We start from the raw sequence: 20,061 nt of genomic DNA, 5'->3' as shown, positions 1-20,061 counted from the left end.
AAGAGCTGTGATTCGCTTTTTCTTTCAGTGATTGAGGAATCGATTATGGCCGGGGAGAACCTTCCTGCTCTTTAAATAGTGCCATGGGGTCCTTTCCATCCACTTCACCAGACTGACAGGCCATCGGTTTAACAGCTCCACCAAAAGATGGCACCTCAGCACTCCTGCAGTATTGCACTGAAGTGTCAGCCCAGATCATGGCCACAATTCAGAGAGTGCAACTTGAAGCCACAATCTTTTGACTGAAGGCCAGTCAAAAAAAAAAAGGCTTCCAAACTTCTAAAACGCTTTTTTGTGGATTTAAAAGGAGTAGGAAAGAAAGTCTTGAATTTCTTTAACGCCTTACATGGCCTCAGGACGCCCCAAAGAGTTTTACAGCCAGGGAAATACTGTTTGGAGTGTAGTCACTGTTGTAATGTGGGAAACACAGCAGCCAATTTGTGCACAGCAAGCTCCCACAAACAGCATTGTGATAATGGGTAGATAATCTGTTTTAGTGATGTTGATTGAGGGATAAATATTGACCCCAGGACACCGGGGAGAACTCCCCTGCTCTTCTTCGAAATAGTGCTGTGGGATCTTTTACATCCACCTGAGAGAGCAGACGGGGCCTCGGTTTAATGTCCACAATCACCGCCCCAAATACAGCCTGGCTCTTTTTCACACATACAATATATACTTTGCATATCCACATACGTGTGAATATACACATGCACACCCATGCAAAGGTGCACCATTCAGATCTCACAGGAACACTGTTTAGTGTTGGTTAACCCTAGAGCGCACCACAAGATGGAGCTAGTCACCTTTCCAAAGCTGCAATAGATTGGATGCACATTTAGCATATAGAAAAAAGGAACCATCGGTACACATCTCCGACTCTGAAACCTGCTGATGAAGTTCATAGTGCCATAGGATCTTTTACATCCACCTAAGAGGGCAGACAGGGCTTCAATTTAATGCCTTAAATGAAAGACGGTCCCTCCGACAGTGCAGTGCTCCCTCAGTACTGCCCCTCCGACAGTGCAGTGCTCCCTCAGTACTGCCCCTCCGACAGTGCAGTGCTCCCTCAGTACTGCCCTTCCGACAGTGCGGATCTCCCTCAGTACTGCCCCTCCGACAGTGCAGTGCTCCCTCAGTACTGCCCCTCCGGCAGTGCGGCGCTCCCTCAGTATTGCCCCTCCGACAGTGCGGTGCTCCCTCAGTATTGTCCCTCCGACAGTGCGGCGCTCCCTTAGTACTGCCCCTCAGACATTGCAGCACTCCCTCAGTACTGCCCCTCCAACTGTGCAGCGCTCCCTCAGTACAGTCCCTCGAACAGTGCGGCCCTCCCTCAGTACTGCCCCTTGAACAGTGCAGCACTCTCTCAGAACTGCCCCTCCGACAGTGCAGCGCTGCCTCAGGACTGCCCCTCCGACAGTGAAGTGCTCCCTCAGTACTGCCCCTCCGAAAAAGATTAGTTCGAGTACTGCCCCTCGAACAGTGCGGCGCTCCCTCAGTACTGCCTCTCCGACAGTGCAGCGCTCCCTCAGTACTGCCCCTCCAACAGTGCGGCACTCCCTCAGTACTGCCTCTCCGACAGTGCGGCACTCCCTCAGTACTGCCTCTCCGATAGTGCGGCACTCCCTCAGTACTGCCCCTCCGACAGTGCGGCACTCCCTCAGTACTGCCCCTCCGACAGTGCAGCGCTCCCTCAGTACTGCCCCTCCGTCAGTGCGGCACTCCCTCAGTACTGCCCCTCCGACAGTGCGGCACTCCCTCAGTACTGCCCCTCCGACAGTGCAGCGCTCCCTCAGTACTGCCCCTCCAACAGTGCGGCACTCCCTCAGTACTGCCCCTCCGACAGTGCAGCGCTCAAAACACTGGAGAAATACCACCAACGCTGGCTCCGCAAGATCCTGTAAATCCATTGACAGGACAGATGCACCAATGTCAGTGTCCTCGCTCAGGCCAACATCCCCAGCATCGAAGCACTGACCGCACTCAATCAGCTCCGTTGGTCGGGCCACATTGTCCGCATGCCCGACACGAGATTCCCAAAGCAAGCGCTCTACTCGGAGCTTTGACACGGCAAACGAGCCCCAGGTGGGCAGAGGAAACGTTTCAAGGACACCCTCAAAGCCTCCTTGATAAAGTGCAACATTTAAAGATCACATGGATGAACTTCAACAATTATACATCCCTGTCGGGAGTAAAAATAAAACGGGGAAAGTGGCTCAACCGTGGCTAACAAGGGAAAATAGGGATTGTGTTAAATCCAAGGAAGAGGCATATAAATTGGCCAGAAAAAGCAGCAAACCTGAGGGCTGGGAGAAATGTTGAATTCAGCAGAGGAGGACAAAGGGTTTAATTAGGAGGGGGAAAATAGAGTATGAGAGGAAGCTTGCTGGGAACATAAAAACTGATTGCAAAAGCTTCTATAGATATACGAAGAGGAAAAGATTAGTGAAGACAAACGTAGGTCCCTTGCAGTCAGAATCAGGTGAATTTATAATGGGGAACAAAGAAATGGCAGACCAATTGAGCAAATACTTTAGTTCGAGCAGTCAGTCGAGGAGGCGGGAGCTCGGAGCAGCGCGAGTCCGGGGTCGGCGAGAGGCCTATAAAGGCCAGCGGGAGTCAGGCAGTTCGAGCAGTCAGTCGAGGAGGCGGGAACTCGGAGCAGCGTGAGTCCGGGGTCGGCGAGAGGCTTGTGCAGCTACAGGGAGAAGGCAAAAAAGAAGTATAAAGAAACAGAAAGGTGACATCACAGCCAAGAGGGTAAGTGATTGGCTGGTGATTGGTGAGTAGTTTTTCTTTTTTCTCTTCTATAACAGTAAGTAAACTTTAGCATTGTTGTTGCCAATTTAAGTGTATCTAAGGGTTAAGTCATGGCAGGAGAGCTCGGTCACATGTTATGCTCCTCCTGTACCATGTGGGAACTCAGGGACACTTCCGGTGCCCCTGACGACTACGTGTGCGGGAAGTGTATCCGCCTCCAGCTCCTGACAGACCGCGTTGCGGAGTTGGAGCTGAGGGTGGATTCACTTTGGAGCATCCACGATGCTGAGAATGACGTGAATAGAACGTTTAGTGAGTTGGTCTTACCGCAGGTGAAGGGTCCACAGCCAGCTAGGGAATGGAAGACCAGCAGGAAGAGCAGTGCAAGGAAGGTAGTGCAGGGGTCCCCGTTTTGAGTACAGTTGAGGGAGATGACTCATCAGAGGAGGGCAGCAGCAGCCAAGTTCATGGCACCGTGGCTGGCTCTGCTGCACAGGAGGGCAGGAAAAAGAGTGGGAGAGCGATAGTGAGAGGGGATTCAATTGTAAGGGGAATAGATAGGCGTTTCTGCGGCCACAACCGAGACTCCAGGATGGTATGTTGCCTCCCTGGTGCAAGGGTCAAGGATGTCTCGGAGCGGGTGCAGGACATTCTGAAAAGGGAGGGTGAACAGTCAGTTGTCGTGGTGCACATTGGTACCAACGATAAAGGTAAAAAAAGGGATGAGGTCCTACGAGACGAATTTAAGGAGCTAGGAGCTAAATTAAAATGTAGGACCTCAAAAGTAGTAATCTCGGGATTGCTACCAGTGCCACGTGCTAGTCAGAGTAGGAATCGCAGGATAGCTCAGATGAATACGTGGCTTGAGCAGTGGTGCAGCAGGGAGGGATTCAAATTCCTGGGGCATTGGAACCGGTTCTGGGGGAGGTGGGACCAGTACAAACTGGACGGTCTGCACCTGGGCAGGACCGGAACCAATGCCCTAGGGGAAGTGTTTGCTAGTGCTGTTGGGGAGGAGTTAAACTAATATGGCAGGGGGATGGGAACCAATGCAGGGAGACAGAGGGAAACAAAAAGGAGACAAAAGCAAAAGACCGAAAAGAGATGAATAAAAGTGGAGGGCAGAGAAACCCAAGGCAAAAAACAAAAAGGGCCACTGAATATAAAGGGGCTGCAGGAGGGGTCAAAACTAAAAATCATGGTTTAAAAACTAGTATTAAAACACTCTACCGAAACACACGCAGCATTCGAAATAAAGTAAATGAGTTGACGGCACAAATCATTACAAATGGGTATGATTTGGTGGCCATTACAGAAACGTGGTTGCAGGGTGGCCAAGACTGGGAATTAAACATACAGGGGTATCTGACGATTCGGAAATATAGACAAGAAGGGAAAGGAGGTGGGGTAGCTCTGTTAATAAAGGATGATATCAGGGCAGTTGTGAGAGACGATATTGGCTCTAAGAACAAAATGTTGAATCATTGTGGGTGGAGATTAGAGATAGTAAGGGAAAAAAGTCACTGGTGGGCGTAGTTTATAGGCCCCCAAATAATAACTTCACGGTGGGGCGGGCAATAATCAAGGGAATAATGGAGGCATGTAAAAAAGGAACGGCAGTAATCATGGGGGATTTTAACCTACATATCAATTGGTCAAATCAAACCGCACGGGGTAGCCTTGAGGAGGAATTCATAGAATGCATACGAGATTGTTTCCTAGAACAGTATGTTACAGAACCTACAAGGGAGCAAGCTATCTTAGATCTGGTCCTGTGTAATGAGACAGGAATAATAAACGATCTCCTAGTAAAAGATCCTCTCGGAATGAGTGATCACAGTATGGTTGAATTTGTAATACAGATTGAGGGTGAGGAAGTTGTGTAAGAAACGAGCGTACTATGCTGAAACAAAGGGGACTACAGTGGGATGAGGGCAGAGTTGGCGAAAGTAGACTGGAAACACAGACTAAACGGTGGCACAATTGAGGAACAGTGGAGAACTTTTAAGGAGCTCTTTCATAGTGCTCAATAAAAATATATTCCACTGAAAAAGAAGGGCGGTAAGAGAAGGGATAACCAGCCGTGGATAACCAAGGAAATAAAGGAGAGTATCAAATTAAAAACCAATGCGTATAAGGTGACCAAGGTTAGTGGGAAACTAGAAGATTGGGAAAATTTTAAACAACAGCAAAGAATGACTAAGAAAGCAATAAAGAAAGGAAAGATAGATTACGAAGGTAAACTTGCACAAAACATAAAAACGGATAGTAAAAGCTTTTACAGATATATAAAACGGAAAAGGGTGACTAAAGTAAATTTTGGTCCCTTAGAAGATGAGAAGGGGGATTTAATAATGGGAAATGTGGAAATGGCTGAGACCTTAAACAATTATTTTGCTTCGGTCTTCACAGTGGAAGACACAAAAACCATGCCAGAAATTGCTGGTCACAGGAATGTGGGAAGGGAGGACCTTGAGACAATCACTATCACTAGGGAGGTAGTGCTGGACAGGCTAATGGGACTCAAGGTAGACAAGTCCCCTGGTCCTGATGAAATGCATCCCAGGGTATTAAAAGAGATGACAGAAGTTATAGCAGATGCATTCATTATAATCTACCAAAATTCTCTGGACTCTGGGGAGGTACCAGCGGATTGGAAAGCAGCTAATGTAACGTCTCTGTTTAAAAAAGGGGGCAGACAAAAGTCAGGTAACTATAGGCCAGTTAGTTTAACATCTGTAGTGGGGAAAATGATTGAAACTATCATTAAGGAAGAAATAGCGGGACATCTAGATAGGAATAGTGCAATCAAGCAGACACAGCATGAATTCATGAAGGGGAAATCATGTTTAACTAATTTACTGGAATTCTTTGAGGATATAACGAGCATGGTGGATAGAGGTGTACCGATGGATGTGGTGTATTTAGATTTTCAAAAGGCATTCGATAAGGTGCCACATAAAAGGTTACTGCAGAAGATAAAGGTACGCGGAGTCAGTAGAAATGTATTAGCATGGATCGAGAATTGGCTGGCGAACAGAAAGCAGAGAGTCGGGATAAATGGGTCCTTTTCAGGTTGGAAATCGGTGGTTAGTGGTGTGCCACAGGGATCGGTGCTGGGACCAGAACTGTTTACAATATACATAGATGACCTGGAAGAGGGGACAGAGTGTAGTGTAACAAAATTTGCAGATGGCACAAAGATTAGTGGGAAAGCGGGTTGTGTAGAGGACACAGAGAAGCTGCAAAGAGATTTAGATAGGTTAAGCGAATGTGTTAAGCTTTGGCAGATGGAATACAATGTCGGAAAGTGTGAGGTCATCCACCTTGGGAAAAAAAACAGTAAAAGGGGAATATTATTTGAATGGGGAGAAATTACAACATGCTGAGGTGCAGAGGGACCTGGGGGTCCTTGTGCATGAATCCCAACAAGTTAGTTTGCAAATGCAGCAGGTAATCAGGAAGGCGAATGGAATGTTGGCCTTCATTGCGAGAGGGATGGAGTGCAAAAGCAGGGAGGTCCTGCTGCAACTGTACAGGGTATTGGTGAGGCCGCACCTGGAGTACTGCATGCAGTTTTGGTCACCTTACTTAAGGAAGGATATACTAGCTTTGGAGGGGTACAGAGACGATTCACTAGGCTGATTCCGGAGATGAGGGGGTTATCTTATGATGATAGATTGAGTAAACTGGGTCTTTACTCATTGGAGTTCAGAAGGATGAGGGGGGATCTTATAGAAACATTTAAAATAATGAAAGGGATAGACAAGATAGAGGCAGAGAGGTTGTTTCCACTGGTCGGGGAGACTAGAACTAGGGGGCACAGCCTCAAAATACGGGGGAGGCAATTTAAAACCGAGTTGAGAAGGAATTTCTTCTCCCAGAGGGTTGTGAATCTGTGGAATTCTCTGCCCAAGGAAGCAGTTGAGGCTAGCTCATTGAATGTATTCAAGTCACAGATAGATAGATTTTTAACCAATAAGGGAATTAAGGGTTATGGGGAGCGGGCGGGTAAGTGGAGCTGAGTCCACGGCTAGATCAGCCATGATCTTGTTGAATGGCGGAGCAGGCTCGAGGGGCTAGATGGCCTACTCCTGTTCCTAATTCTTATGTTCTTATGTTCTTATGTTCTGTCTCATAAACGAAGACACAAATAAATACTAGGGGACCGAGTTTCTAGCGAGATGGAGGAACTGAAGGAAATCCTTATTAGTCTGGAAATTGTGTTCGGGAAATTGATAGGATTGAAGGCCGATAAATCCCCGGGGCCTGATAGTCTGCATCCCAGAGTACTTAAGGAAGTGGCCCTAGAAATAGTGGATGCATTGGTGATCATTTTCCAACAGTCAATCGATTCTGGATCAGTTCCGATGGACTGGAGGGTAGCTAATGTAACACCACTTTTTAAAAAAGGAGGGAGAGAGAAAGCGGGTAATTATAGACCGGTTGGCCTGACATCAGTAGTGGGGAAAATGTTGGAATCAATTATTAAAGATGAAATAGCAGCGCATTTGGAAAGCAGTGACAGGATCGGTCCAAGTCAGCATGGATTTATGAAAGGGAAATCATGCTTGACAAATCTTCTAGAATTTTTTGAGGATGTAACTAGTAAAGTGGACAAGAGAGAACCAGTGGATGTGGTGTATTTGGACTTTCAAAAGGCTTTTGGCAAGGTCCCACACAAGAGATTGGTGTGCAAAATTAAAGCACATGGTATTGGGGGTAATGTACTGACATGGATAGAGAACTGGTTAGCAGACAGGAAGCAGAGAGTCGGGATAAACGGGTCCTTCTCAGAATGGCAGGCAGTGACTTGTGGGGTGCCGCAGGGCTCAGTGCTGGGACCCCAGATATTTACAATATACATTAATGATTTAGATGAAGGAATTGAGTGTAATATCTCCAAGTTTGCAGATGACAAAAAGCCGGATTGTGGTGTGAGCTGTGAGGACGATGCTAAGAGGTGAGTGGGCAAATGCATGACAGATGCAGTATAATGTGGATAAATGTGAGGTTATCCACTGTTGGGGCAAAAACATGAAGGCAGAATATTATCTGAATTGTGGCAGATTAGGAAAAGGGGAGGTGCAGCGAGACCTGGGTGTCATGGTACATCAGTCATTGAAGGTTGGCATGCAGGTACAGCAGGCGGTGAAGAAGGCAAATGGCATGTTGGCCTTCATAGCTCGGGGATTTGAGTATAGGAGCAGGGAGGTCTTACTACAGTTGTACAGGGCCTTGGTGAGGCCTCACCTGGAATATTGTGTGCAGTTTTGGTCTCCTAATCTGAGGAAGAACGTTCTTGCTATTGAGGGCGTGCAGTGAAGGTTCACCAGACTGATTCCCGGGATGGCATATGAGGAGAGACTGGATCAACTGGGCCTGTATTCACTGGAGTTTAGAAGAATGAGAGGGGATCTCATAGAAACATAGAACATCCTGACGGGACTGGATAGGTTCGATGCAGGAAGAATGTTCCCGATGTTGGGGAAGTCCAGAATCAGGGGTCACAGTCTAAGGATAAGGGGTAAGCCATTTAGGACCGAGATGGGGAGAAACTTCTTCACTCAGAGAGTTGTTAACCTGTGGAATTCTCTACCACAGAGAGTTGTTAAGGCCAGTTCGTTAGATATATTCAAGAGGGAGTTAGATATGATATAGTTTGGAGAGAAAGCAGGAAAGGGGTACTGAGGTGAATGATCAGCCATGATCTTATTGAATGGTGGTGCAGGCTCGAAGGGCCGAATGGTCGACTCCTGCACCTATTTTCTATGTTTCTATGTTTCTATGTAACATCCCTACCGATACCTGGGAGTCCCTGACCCAAGACCAAAGTGGAGGAAAAGCCCCAGGGAAGGTGCCGAACAGCTGGAGTGCCATCGCCGGGAGTGATCTGAAGCCCACGCCAACAGCGGAAGGAGCGCACGGCAACCCAGGCCCCCCGCCCACCCGTTCCATCAACCACCGTCTGCCCCCCTGTGACAGAGACTGTCGGTCCTGCATTGGGCTCATCAGTCACCGGAGAACTCATTGTTAGTGTGGAAGCAAGTCATCCTCGCCTCCGAGGGACTGCCCGAGAGAAGAAGAAAAGACTGTCAGTACCGCACTAAGTGTCAGTGGACTCAGAGGCGATGGTGCTTCACACTGAGCCACAACTGACGTGGCTCTGGAGAACGAGGGTGGGGTAGGTAGGAGTGATAGGATTATGAGACAGAGTACCAGATGGAGAGGGCGGACAAGATTATGGAGGGTTTTACAAAAGGACTGAATTAATTCCTGGTCGGAAGGGGGTTAGTTCCAGAATCACAGTTAGGATGTTTGGAAGGGTCAGCCAGATGGAGTGATGGCCTTTTCCCATGCCCCAAAATATGTGCTGTAACAGAGCGCGAGAGGGAAAGATATGTGAGCCACGGAATTTTGAGAACTCTGTATCCGCGATAGGGCTACAACTTTAGGAAGTTATATAAACTCTGAGACTGACCGAGGCTAGACTTGAGGAAACCGTTTGCCTTAATTGCCTTTAATCAGGGACGGCGCCCAGCCCCTGAGGGCAAAGGGCAGGGAAATCGCTCCGTTGAGGGGAGGAGTTTGGAGAGGAGGAACTAAGAGTGAAAAGCTGTAGGAAAGTAATCCAGTTACTGTCTCGTTCATCGCTGCGTTTAAAAACACAACTGTCGCGGGTGAATCAACCTGACTTGCTGGAAGCTCTGGTCCGTGGGTCTAATTGCCCACTGGTTCCTGGGCCTGCTTCTGCTAGTTCCAATCACTCTGTTATACCCAGCACAAGACAGCACATTACAGCGGGGCCACTCAGGGCGATGTCAGGAAGCACCTCTTCACACAATGGCGTAAGATTTTTCAGAGTTCTCTTGGACAAGACATAAAAACAGGCAGCAACAACTGATGTTCGAATATTAGATCAGGAGTTTATCAAGCTCACAGTGTGATCTATTGAACAACAATTTGATGAGTTGCTCACAGCCCTTAGTTTCTGGAGCCTCTCCGACACAGATGATGTTGTCTTCAGTCTATCCTCTCGCTCTTGGCTTTTTGTGGTGTCTGCGTGAGTGTCTGCGTGAGTGTTGGTGTGAGTGTCGGTGTGAGTGTCAGTGTGAGTGTCTGTGTGAGTGTCTGTGTGAGTGTCGGTGTGAGTGTCTGTGTGAGTGTGAGTGTGAGTGTCTGTGTGTGTCTGTGTGAGTGTCTGTGTGAGTGTCTGTGTGAGTGTCAGTGTGAGTGTCAGTGTGAGTGTCTGTGTGAGTGTCGGTGTGAGTGTCAGTGTGAGTGTCTGTGTGAGTGTCTGTGTGAGTGTCAGTGTGAGTGTCAGTGTGAGTGTCAGTGTGAGTGTCTGTGTGAGTGTCGGTGTGAGTGTCGGTGTGAGTGTCAGTGTGAGTGTTGGTGTGAGTGTCTGTGTGAGTGTGAGTGTCTGTGTGAGTGTGAGTGTGAGTGTGAGTGTGAGTGTGAGTGTCTGTGTGAGTGTCTGTGTGAGTGTCGGTGTGAGTGTTGGTGTGAGTGTCTGTGTGAGTGTGAGTGTCTGTGTGAGTGTCTGTGTGAGTGTCAGTGTGAGTGTCGGTGTGAGTGTCGGTGTGAGTGTCTGTGTGAGTGTGAGTGTGAGTGTGAGTGTCAGTGTGAGTGTCTGTGTGAGTGTCGGTGTGAGTGTGAGTGTGAGTGTGAGTGTCTGTGTGAGTGTCAGTGTGAGTGTCAGTGTGAGTGTGAGTGTGAGTGTGAGTGTCGGTGTGAGTGTGAGTGTGAGTGTGAGTGTCTGCGTGAGTGTCTGTGTGAGTGTCAGTGTGAGTGTCAGTGTGAGTGTCGGTGAGAGTGTTGGTGTGAGTGTGAGTGTGAGTGTGAGTGTCAGTGTGACTGTGAGTGTGAGTGTCGGTGTAAGTGTGAGTGTCGGTGAGAGTGTGAGTGTGAGTGTCGGTGAGAGTGTCAGTGTGAGTGTCGGTGTGAGTGTCTGCGTGAGTGTCAGTGTGAGTGTCAGTGTGAGTGTGAGTGTGAGTGTCAGTGTGAGTGTCAGTGTGAGTGTCAGTGTGAGTGTGAGTGTGAGTGTCTGTGTGAGTGTCAGTGTGAGTGTCAGTGTGAGTGTCTGCGTGAGTGTCTGTGTGAGTGTCTGTGTGAGTGTCAGTGTGACTGTGAGTGTGAGTGTCGGTGTGAGTGTGAGTGTCAGTGTGAGTGTGAGTGTCGGTGAGAGTGTCAGTGTGAGTGTCAGTGTGAGTGTGAGTGTCGGTGTGAGTGTGAGTGTAGGTGAGAGTGTCAGTGTGAGTGTCGGTGTGAGTGTGAGTGTCGGTGTGAGTGTGAGTGTCGGTGAGAGTGTCAGTGTGAGTGTCGGTGTGAGTGTGAGTGTGAGTGTCTGTGTGAGTGTCAGTGTGAGTGTGAGTGTGAGTGTGAGTGTCGGTGTGAGTGTGAGTGTCGGTGAGAGTGCCAGTGTGAGTGTGAGTGTGAGTATCGGTGTGAGTGTGAGTGTCTGTGTGAGTGTCTGTGTGAGTGTCTGTGTGAGTGTGAGTGTGAGTGTCGGTGTGAGTGTCAGTGTGAGTGTGGGTGTGAGTGTGAGTGTCAGTGTGAGTGTCTGTGTGAGTGTGAGTGTGAGTGTGAGTGTTGGTGTGAGTGTGAGTGTGAGTGTGAGTGTCTGTGTGAGTGTCGGTGTGAGTGTCGGTGTGAGTGTCAGTGTGAGTGTGAGTGTGAGTGTGAGTGTCAGTGTGAGTGTGAGTGTCGGTGAGAGTGTGAGTGTCGGTGTGAGTGTGAGTGTCGGTGAGAGTGTGAGTGTCAGTGTGAGTGTCTGCGTGAGTGTGAGTGTCGGTGAGAGTGTCAGTGTGAGTGTGAGTGTCGGTGAGAGTGTCAGTGTGAGTGTCAGTGTGAGTGTGAGTGTGAGTGTGAGTGTCTGTGTGAGTGTCGGTGTGAGTGTCGGTGTGAGTGTCAGTGTGAGTGTGAGTGTGAGTGTGAGTGTCAGTGTGAGTGTGAGTGTCGGTGTGAGTGTGAGTGTCGGTGAGAGTGTGAGTGTCAGTGTGAGTGTCTGCGTGAGTGTGAGTGTCGGTGAGAGTGTCAGTGTGAGTGTGAGTGTCGGTAAGAGTGTCAGTGTGAGTGTCAGTGTGAGTGTGAGTGTGAGTATCGGTGAGAGTGTCAGTGTGAGTGTCAGTGTGAGTGTGAGTGTCGGTGTGAGTGTGACTGTCTGTGTGAGTGTCAGTGTGAGTGTCAGTGTGAGTGTGAGTGTCGGTGAGGGTGTCAGTGTGAGTGTCAGTGTGAGTGTCAGTGTGAGTGTGAGTGTCGGTGAGAGTGTCAGTGTGAGTGTCAGTGTGAGTGTGAGTGTCGGTGCGAGTGTGAGTGTCAGTGTGAGTGTCTGTGTGAGTGCCTGTGTGAGTGTCGGTGTGAGTGTCGGTGTGAGTGTCTGTGTGAGTGTCGGTGTGAGTGTCGGTGTGAGTGTCAGTGTGAGTGTGAGTGTGAGTGTGAGTGTCGGTGTGAGTGTCAGTGTGAGTGTCAGTGTGAGTGTCAGTGTGAGTGCCTGTGTGAGTGTCGGTGTGAGTGTGAGTGTGAGTGTCTGTGTGAGTGTCGGTGTGAGTGTCGGTGTGAGTGTGAGTGTCGGTGTGAGTGTGAGTGTCAGTGTGAGTGTCTGTGTGAGTGTCGGTGTGAGTGTGAGTGTGAGTGTGAGTGTGAGTGTCTGTGTGAGTGTCGGTGTGAGTGTGAGTGTCGGTGTGAGTGTGAGTGTCAGTGTGAGTGTCTGTGTGAGTGCCTGTGTGAGTGTCGGTGTGAGTGTCAGTGTGAGTGTCTGTGTGAGTGTCTGTGTGAGTGTCTGTGTGAGTGTGAGTGTGAGTGTGAGTGTGAGTGTGAGTGTCGGTGTGAGTGTGAGTGTCAGTGTGAGTGTCTGTGTGAGTGTCTGTGTGAGTGTCGGTGAGAGTGTCAGTGTGAGTGTGAGTGTCTGTGTGAGTGTCGGTGTGAGTGTCGGTGTGAGTGTCAGTGTGAGTGTGAGTGTGAGTGTGAGTGTCGGTGTGAGTGTGAGTGTCAGTGTGAGTGTCTGTGTGAGTGCCTGTGTGAGTGTCGGTGTGAGTGTCAGTGTGAGTGTCAGTGTGAGTGTGAGTGTGAGTGTCTGTGTGAGTGTCGGTGTGAGTGTGAGTGTCGGTGAGAGTGTGAGTGTCTGTGTGAGTGTCAGTGTGAGTGTCTGCGTGAGTGTGAGTGTCGGTGAGAGTGTCAGTGTGAGTGTGAGTGTCGGTGAGAGTGTCAGTGTGAGTGTGAGTGTCGGTGAGAGTGTCAGTGTGAGTGTGAGTGTCGGTGAGAGTGTCAGTGTGAGTGTGAGTGTGAGTGTCTGTGTGAGTGTCGGTGTGAGTGTGAGTGTCGGTGTGAGTGTGAGTGTCAGTGTGAGTGTGAGTGTCGGTGAGAGTGTCAGTGTGAGTGTCAGTGTGAGTGTGAGTGTCGGTGTGAGTGTGAATGTCGGTGAGAGTGTCAGTGTGAGTGTCGGTGTGAGTGTGAGTGTCGGTGTGAGTGTGAGTGTCGGTGAGAGTGTCAGTGTGAGTGTCGGTGTGAGTGTGAGTGTGAGTGTCTGTGTGAGTGTCAGTGTGAGTGTGAGTGTGAGTGTGAGTGTCGGTGTGAGTGTGAGTGTCGGTGAGAGTGTCTGTGTGAGTGTCTGTGTGAGTGTGAGTGTGAGTGTGAGTATCGGTGTGAGTGTGAGTGTCTGTGTGAGTGTCTGTGTGAGTGTCTGTGTGAGTGTGAGTGTGAGTGTCGGTGTGAGTGTCAGTGTGAGTGTGGGTGTGAGTGTGAGTGTCAGTGTGAGTGTCTGTGTGAGTGTGAGTGTGAGTGTGAGTGTTGGTGTGAGTGTGAGTGTGAGTGTGAGTGTCTGTGTGAGTGTCGGTGTGAGTGTCGGTGTGAGTGTCAGTGTGAGTGTGAGTGTGAGTGTGAGTGTCAGTGTGAGTGTGAGTGTCGGTGAGAGTGTGAGTGTCGGTGTGAGTGTGAGTGTCGGTGAGAGTGTGAGTGTCAGTGTGAGTGTCTGCGTGAGTGTGAGTGTCGGTGAGAGTGTCAGTGTGAGTGTGAGTGTCGGTGAGAGTGTCAGTGTGAGTGTCAGTGTGAGTGTGAGTGTGAGTGTGAGTGTCTGTGTGAGTGTCGGTGTGAGTGTCGGTGTGAGTGTCAGTGTGAGTGTGAGTGTGAGTGTGAGTGTCAGTGTGAGTGTGAGTGTCGGTGTGAGTGTGAGTGTCGGTGAGAGTGTGAGTGTCAGTGTGAGTGTCTGCGTGAGTGTGAGTGTCGGTGAGAGTGTCAGTGTGAGTGTGAGTGTCGGTGAGAGTGTCAGTGTGAGTGTGAGTGTGAGTGTGAGTGTGAGTATCGGTGAGAGTGTCAGTGTGAGTGTCAGTGTGAGTGTGAGTGTCGGTGTGAGTGTGAGTGTCTGTGTGAGTGTCAGTGTGAGTGTCAGTGTGAGTGTGAGTGTCGGTGAGGGTGTCAGTGTGAGTGTCAGTGTGAGTGTCAGTGTGAGTGTGAGTGTCGGTGAGAGTGTCAGTGTGAGTGTCAGTGTGAGTGTGAGTGTCGGTGCGAGTGTGAGTGTCAGTGTGAGTGTCTGTGTGAGTGCCTGTGTGAGTGTCGGTGTGAGTGTCGGTGTGAGTGTCTGTGTGAGTGTCGGTGTGAGTGTCGGTGTGAGTGTCAGTGTGAGTGTGAGTGTGAGTGTGAGTGTCGGTGTGAGTGTCAGTGTGAGTGTCAGTGTGAGTGTCAGTGTGAGTGCCTGTGTGAGTGTCGGTGTGAGTGTGAGTGTGAGTGTCTGTGTGAGTGTCGGTGTGAGTGTCGGTGTGAGTGTGAGTGTCGGTGTGAGTGTGAGTGTCAGTGTGAGTGTCTGTGTGAGTGTCGGTGTGAGTGTGAGTGTGAGTGTGAGTGTGAGTGTGAGTGTCTGTGTGAGTGTCGGTGCGAGTGTGAGTGTCGGTGTGAGTGTGAGTGTCAGTGTGAGTGTCTGTGTGAGTGCCTGTGTGAGTGTCGGTGTGAGTGTCAGTGTGAGTGTCTGTGTGAGTGTCGGTGAGAGTGTCAGTGTGAGTGTGAGTGTCTGTGTGAGTGTCGGTGTGAGTGTCGGTGTGAGTGTCAGTGTGAGTGTGAGTGTGAGTGTGAGTGTCGGTGTGAGTGTGAGTGTCAGTGTGAGTGTCTGTGTGAGTGCCTGTGTGAGTGTCGGTGTGAGTGTCAGTGTGAGTGTCAGTGTGAGTGTGAGTGTGAGTGTCTGTGTGAGTGTCGGTGTGAGTGTGAGTGTCGGTGAGAGTGTGAGTGTCTGTGTGAGTGTCAGTGTGAGTGTCTGCGTGAGTGTGAGTGTCGGTGAGAGTGTCAGTGTGAGTGTGAGTGTCGGTGAGAGTGTCAGTGTGAGTGTGAGTGTCGGTGAGAGTGTCAGTGTGAGTGTGAGTGTCGGTGAGAGTGTCAGTGTGAGTGTGAGTGTCTGTGTGAGTGTCGGTGTGAGTGTGAGTGTCGGTGTGAGTGTGAGTGTCAGTGTGAGTGTCTGTGTGAGTGCCTGTGTGAGTGTCGGTGTGAGTGTCAGTGTGAGTGTCTGTGTGAGTGTGAGTGTGAGTGTGAGTGTGAGTGTGAGTGTCTGTGTGAGTGTCGGTGTGAGTGTCGGTGTGAGTGTCAGTGTGAGTGTGAGTGTGAGTGTCGGTGTGAGTGTCAGTGTGAGTGTGAGTGTCGGTGAGAGTGTCAGTGTGAGTGTGAGTGTGAGTGTCGGTGTGAGTGTGAGTGTCTGTGTGAGTGTCGGTGTGAGTGTGAGTGTCGGTGAGAGTGTCAGTGTGAGTGTGAGTGTGAGTGTGAGTGTCGGTGCGAGTGTCAGTGTGAGTGTCGGTGTGAGTGTGAGTGTCGGTGAGAGTGTCAGTGTGAGTGTCAGTGTGAGTGTCAGTGTGAGTGTGAGTGTGAGTGTGAGTGTCGGTGAGAGTGTCAGTGTGAGTGTCAGTGTGAGTGTGAGTGTCGGTGAGAGTGTCAGTGTGAGTGTGAGTGTCGGTGAGAGTGTGAGTGTGAGTGTCAGTGTGAGTGTCAGTGTGAGTGTGAGTGTGAGTGTGAGTGTCGGTGAGAGTGTCAGTGTGAGTGTGAGTGTCGGTGAGAGTGTCAGTGTGAGTGTCAGTGTGAGTGTGAGTGTCGGTGAGAGTGTCAGTGTGAGTGTCAGTGTGAGTGTGAGTGTCGGTGTGAGTGTGAGTGTCGGTGAGAGTGTCAGTGTGAGTGTCAGTGTGAGTGTGAGTGTCGGTGAGAGTGTCAGTGTGAGTTTCAGTGTGAGTGTGAGTGTCGGTGAGAGTGTCAGTGTGAGTGTGAGTGTGAGTGTGAGTGTGAGTGTGAGTGTGAGTGTGAGTGTGAGTGTGAGTGTGAGTGTCGGTGAGAGTGTCAGTGTGAGTGTGAGTGTCGGTGTGAGTGTGAGTGTCTGTGTGAGTGTCAGTGTGAGTGTGAGTGTCGGTGTGAGTGTCGGTGAGAGTGTCAGTGTGAGTGTCAGTGTCAGTGTGAGTGTGAGTGTGAGTGTGAGTGTGAGTGTGAGTGTGAGTGTCGGTGAGAGTGTCAGTGTGAGTGTCAGTGTGAGTGTGAGTGTCGGTGTGAGTGTGAGTGTCGGTGTGAGTGTCAGTGTGAGTGTGAGTGTGAGTGTCGGTGTGAGTGTGAGTGTGAGTGTCGGTGTGAGTGTCAGTGTGAGTGTGAGTGTCGGTGAGAGTGTCAGTGTGAGTGTCTGTGAGTGTGAGTGTGAGTGTCGGTGTGAGTGTCGGTGTGAGTGTCAGTGTGAGTGTCTGTGTGAGTGTGAGTGTGAGTGTCGGTGTGAGTGTCAGTGTGAGTGTGAGTGTCGGTGAGAGTGTCAGTGTGAGTGTCTGTGAGTGTGAGTGTGAGTGTCGGTGTGAGTGTCGGTGTGAGTGTCAGTGTGAGTGTGAGTGTGAGTGTCGGTGTGAGTGTCGGTGTGAGTGTGAGTGTCGGTGAGAGTGTCAGTGTGAGTGTGAGTGTGAGTGTCGGTGTGAGTGTCGGTGAGAGTGTCAGTGTGAGTGTGAGTGTCGGTGTGAGTGTCAGTGTGAGTGTGAGTGTGAGTGTGAGTGTGAGTGTGAGTGTGAGTGTCAGTGTGACTGTGAGTGTGAGTGTCGGTGTAAGTGTGAGTGTCGGTGAGAGTGTCAGTGTGAGTGTCGGTGAGAGTGTCAGTGTGAGTGTCGGTGTGAGTGTCTGCGTGAGTGTCTGTGTGAGTGTCTGTGTGAGTGTCAGTGTGACTGTGAGTGTGAGTGTCGGTGAGAGTGTCAGTGTGAGTGTCAGTGTGAGTGTCTGCGTGAGTGTCAGTGTGAGTGTCAGTGTGAGTGTCAGTGTGAGTGTGAGTGTGAGTGTCTGTGTGAGTGTCTGTGTGAGTGTCAGTGTGACTGTGAGTGTGAGTGTCGGTGTGAGTGTGAGTGTCAGTGTGAGTGTGAGTGTCGGTGAGAGTGTCAGTGTGAGTGTCAGTGTGAGTGTGAGTGTCGGTGTGAGTGTGAGTGTCGGTGAGAGTGTCAGTGTGAGTGTCGGTGTGAGTGTGAGTGTCGGTGTGAGTGTGAGTGTCGGTGAGAGTGTCAGTGTGAGTGTCGGTGTGAGTGTGAGTGTGAGTGTCTGTGTGAGTGTCAGTGTGAGTGTGAGTGTGAGTGTGAGTGTCGGTGTGAGTGTGAGTGTCGGTGAGAGTGCCAGTGTGAGTGTGAGTGTGAGTATCGGTGTGAGTGTGAGTGTCTGTGTGAGTGTCTGTGTGAGTGTCTGTGTGAGTGTGAGTGTGAGTGTCGGTGTGAGTGTCAGTGTGAGTGTGGGTGTGAGTGTGAGTGTCAGTGTGAGTGTCTGTGTGAGTGTGAGTGTGAGTGTGAGTGTTGGTGTGAGTGTGAGTGTGAGTGTGAGTGTCTGTGTGAGTGTCGGTGTGAGTGTCAGTGTGAGTGTGAGTGTGAGTGTGAGTGTCAGTGTGAGTGTGAGTGTCGGTGAGAGTGTGAGTGTCGGTGTGAGTGTGAGTGTCGGTGAGAGTGTGAGTGTCAGTGTGAGTGTCTGCGTGAGTGTGAGTGTCGGTGAGAGTGTCAGTGTGAGTGTGAGTGTCGGTGAGAGTGTCAGTGTGAGTGTCAGTGTGAGTGTGAGTGTGAGTGTGAGTGTCTGTGTGAGTGTCGGTGTGAGTGTCGGTGTGAGTGTCAGTGTGAGTGTGAGTGTGAGTGTGAGTGTCAGTGTGAGTGTGAGTGTCGGTGTGAGTGTGAGTGTCGGTGAGAGTGTGAGTGTCAGTGTGAGTGTCTGCGTGAGTGTGAGTGTCGGTGAGAGTGTCAGTGTGAGTGTGAGTGTCGGTGAGAGTGTCAGTGTGAGTGTCAGTGTGAGTGTGAGTGTGAGTGTGAGTGTGAGTATCGGTGAGAGTGTCAGTGTGAGTGTCAGTGTGAGTGTGAGTGTCGGTGTGAGTGTGAGTGTCTGTGTGAGTGTCAGTGTGAGTGTCAGTGTGAGTGTGAGTGTCGGTGAGGGTGTCAGTGTGAGTGTCAGTGTGAGTGTCAGTGTGAGTGTGAGTGTCGGTGAGAGTGTCAGTGTGAGTGTCAGTGTGAGTGTGAGTGTCGGTGCGAGTGTGAGTGTCAGTGTGAGTGTGAGTGTCGGTGTGAGTGTCGGTGTGAGTGTCTGTGTGAGTGTCGGTGTGAGTGTCGGTGTGAGTGTCAGTGTGAGTGTGAGTGTCGGTGCGAGTGTGAGTGTCAGTGTGAGTGTGAGTGTCGGTGTGAGTGTCGGTGTGAGTGTCGGTGTGAGTGTCGGTGTGAGTGTCGGTGTGAGTGTCGGTGTGAGTGTCTGTGTGAGTGTCGGTGAGAGTGTCAGTGTGAGTGTCAGTGTGAGTGTGAGTGTCGGTGCGAGTGTGAGTGTCGGTGTGAGTGTCGGTGTGAGTGTCTGTGTGAGTGTCGGTGTGAGTGTCGGTGTGAGTGTCAGTGTGAGTGTGAGTGTGAGTGTCGGTGTGAGTGTCAGTGTGAGTGTCAGTGTGAGTGTCAGTGTGAGTGCCTGTGTGAGTGTCGGTGTGAGTGTGAGTGTCGGTGTGAGTGTCAGTGTGAGTGTGAGTGTCGGTGCGAGTGTGAGTGTCAGTGTGAGTGTGAGTGTCGGTGTGAGTGTCGGTGTGAGTGTCGGTGTGAGTGTCGGTGTGAGTGTCGGTGTGAGTGTCGGTGTGAGTGTCGGTGAGAGTGTCAGTGTGAGTGTCAGTGTGAGTGTGAGTGTCGGTGCGAGTGTGAGTGTCGGTGTGAGTGTCGGTGTGAGTGTCTGTGTGAGTGTCGGTGTGAGTGTCGGTGTGAGTGTCAGTGTGAGTGTGAGTGTGAGTGTCGGTGTGAGTGTCAGTGTGAGTGTCAGTGTGAGTGTCAGTGTGAGTGCCTGTGTGAGTGTCGGTGTGAGTGTGAGTGTCGGTGTGAGTGTGAGTGTCAGTGTGAGTGTCTGTGTGAGTGTCGGTGTGAGTGTCAGTGTGAGTGTGAGTGTGAGTGTCTGTGTGAGTGTCGGTGTGAGTGTGAGTGTCGGTGTGAGTGTGAGTGTCAGTGTGAGTGTCTGTGTGAGTGCCTGTGTGAGTGTCGGTGTGAGTGTCAGTGTGAGTGTCTGTGTGAGTGTCGGTGAGAGTGTCAGTGTGAGTGTGAGTGTCTGTGTGAGTGTCGGTGTGAGTGTCGGTGTGAGTGTCAGTGTGAGTGTGAGTGTGAGTGTGAGTGTCGGTGTGAGTGTGAGTGTCAGTGTGAGTGTCTGTGTGAGTGCCTGTGTGAGTGTCGGTGTGAGTGTCAGTGTGAGTGTCAGTGTGAGTGTGAGTGTGAGTGTCTGTGTGAGTGTCGGTGTGAGTGTGAGTGTCGGTGAGAGTGTGAGTGTCTGTGTGAGTGTCAGTGTGAGTGTCTGCGTGAGTGTGAGTGTCGGTGAGAGTGTCAGTGTGAGTGTGAGTGTCGGTGAGAGTGTCAGTGTGAGTGTGAGTGTCGGTGAGAGTGTCAGTGTGAGTGTGAGTGTCGGTGAGAGTGTCAGTGTGAGTGTGAGTGTGAGTGTCTGTGTGAGTGTGAGTGTGAGTGTCTGTGTGAGTGTCGGTGTGAGTGTGAGTGTCGGTGTGAGTGTGAGTGTCAGTGTGAGTGTCTGTGTGAGTGCCTGTGTGAGTGTCGGTGTGAGTGTCAGTGTGAGTGTCTGTGTGAGTGTGAGTGTGAGTGTGAGTGTGAGTGTGAGTGTCTGTGTGAGTGTCGGTGTGAGTGTCGGTGTGAGTGTCAGTGTGAGTGTGAGTGTGAGTGTCGGTGTGAGTGTCAGTGTGAGTGTGAGTGTCGGTGAGAGTGTCAGTGTGAGTGTCAGTGTGAGTGTGAGTGTCGGTGTGAGTGTGAGTGTCTGTGTGAGTGTCGGTGTGAGTGTGAGTGTCGGTGAGAGTGTCAGTGTGAGTGTGAGTGTGAGTGTGAGTGTCGGTGA

The sequence above is a fragment of the Pristiophorus japonicus genome, chromosome 18 (genome assembly GCF_044704955.1).
Source record: "Pristiophorus japonicus isolate sPriJap1 chromosome 18, sPriJap1.hap1, whole genome shotgun sequence".
Taxonomy (NCBI): domain Eukaryota; kingdom Metazoa; phylum Chordata; class Chondrichthyes; family Pristiophoridae; genus Pristiophorus; species Pristiophorus japonicus.
This window is presented reverse-complemented; position numbering follows the sequence as displayed.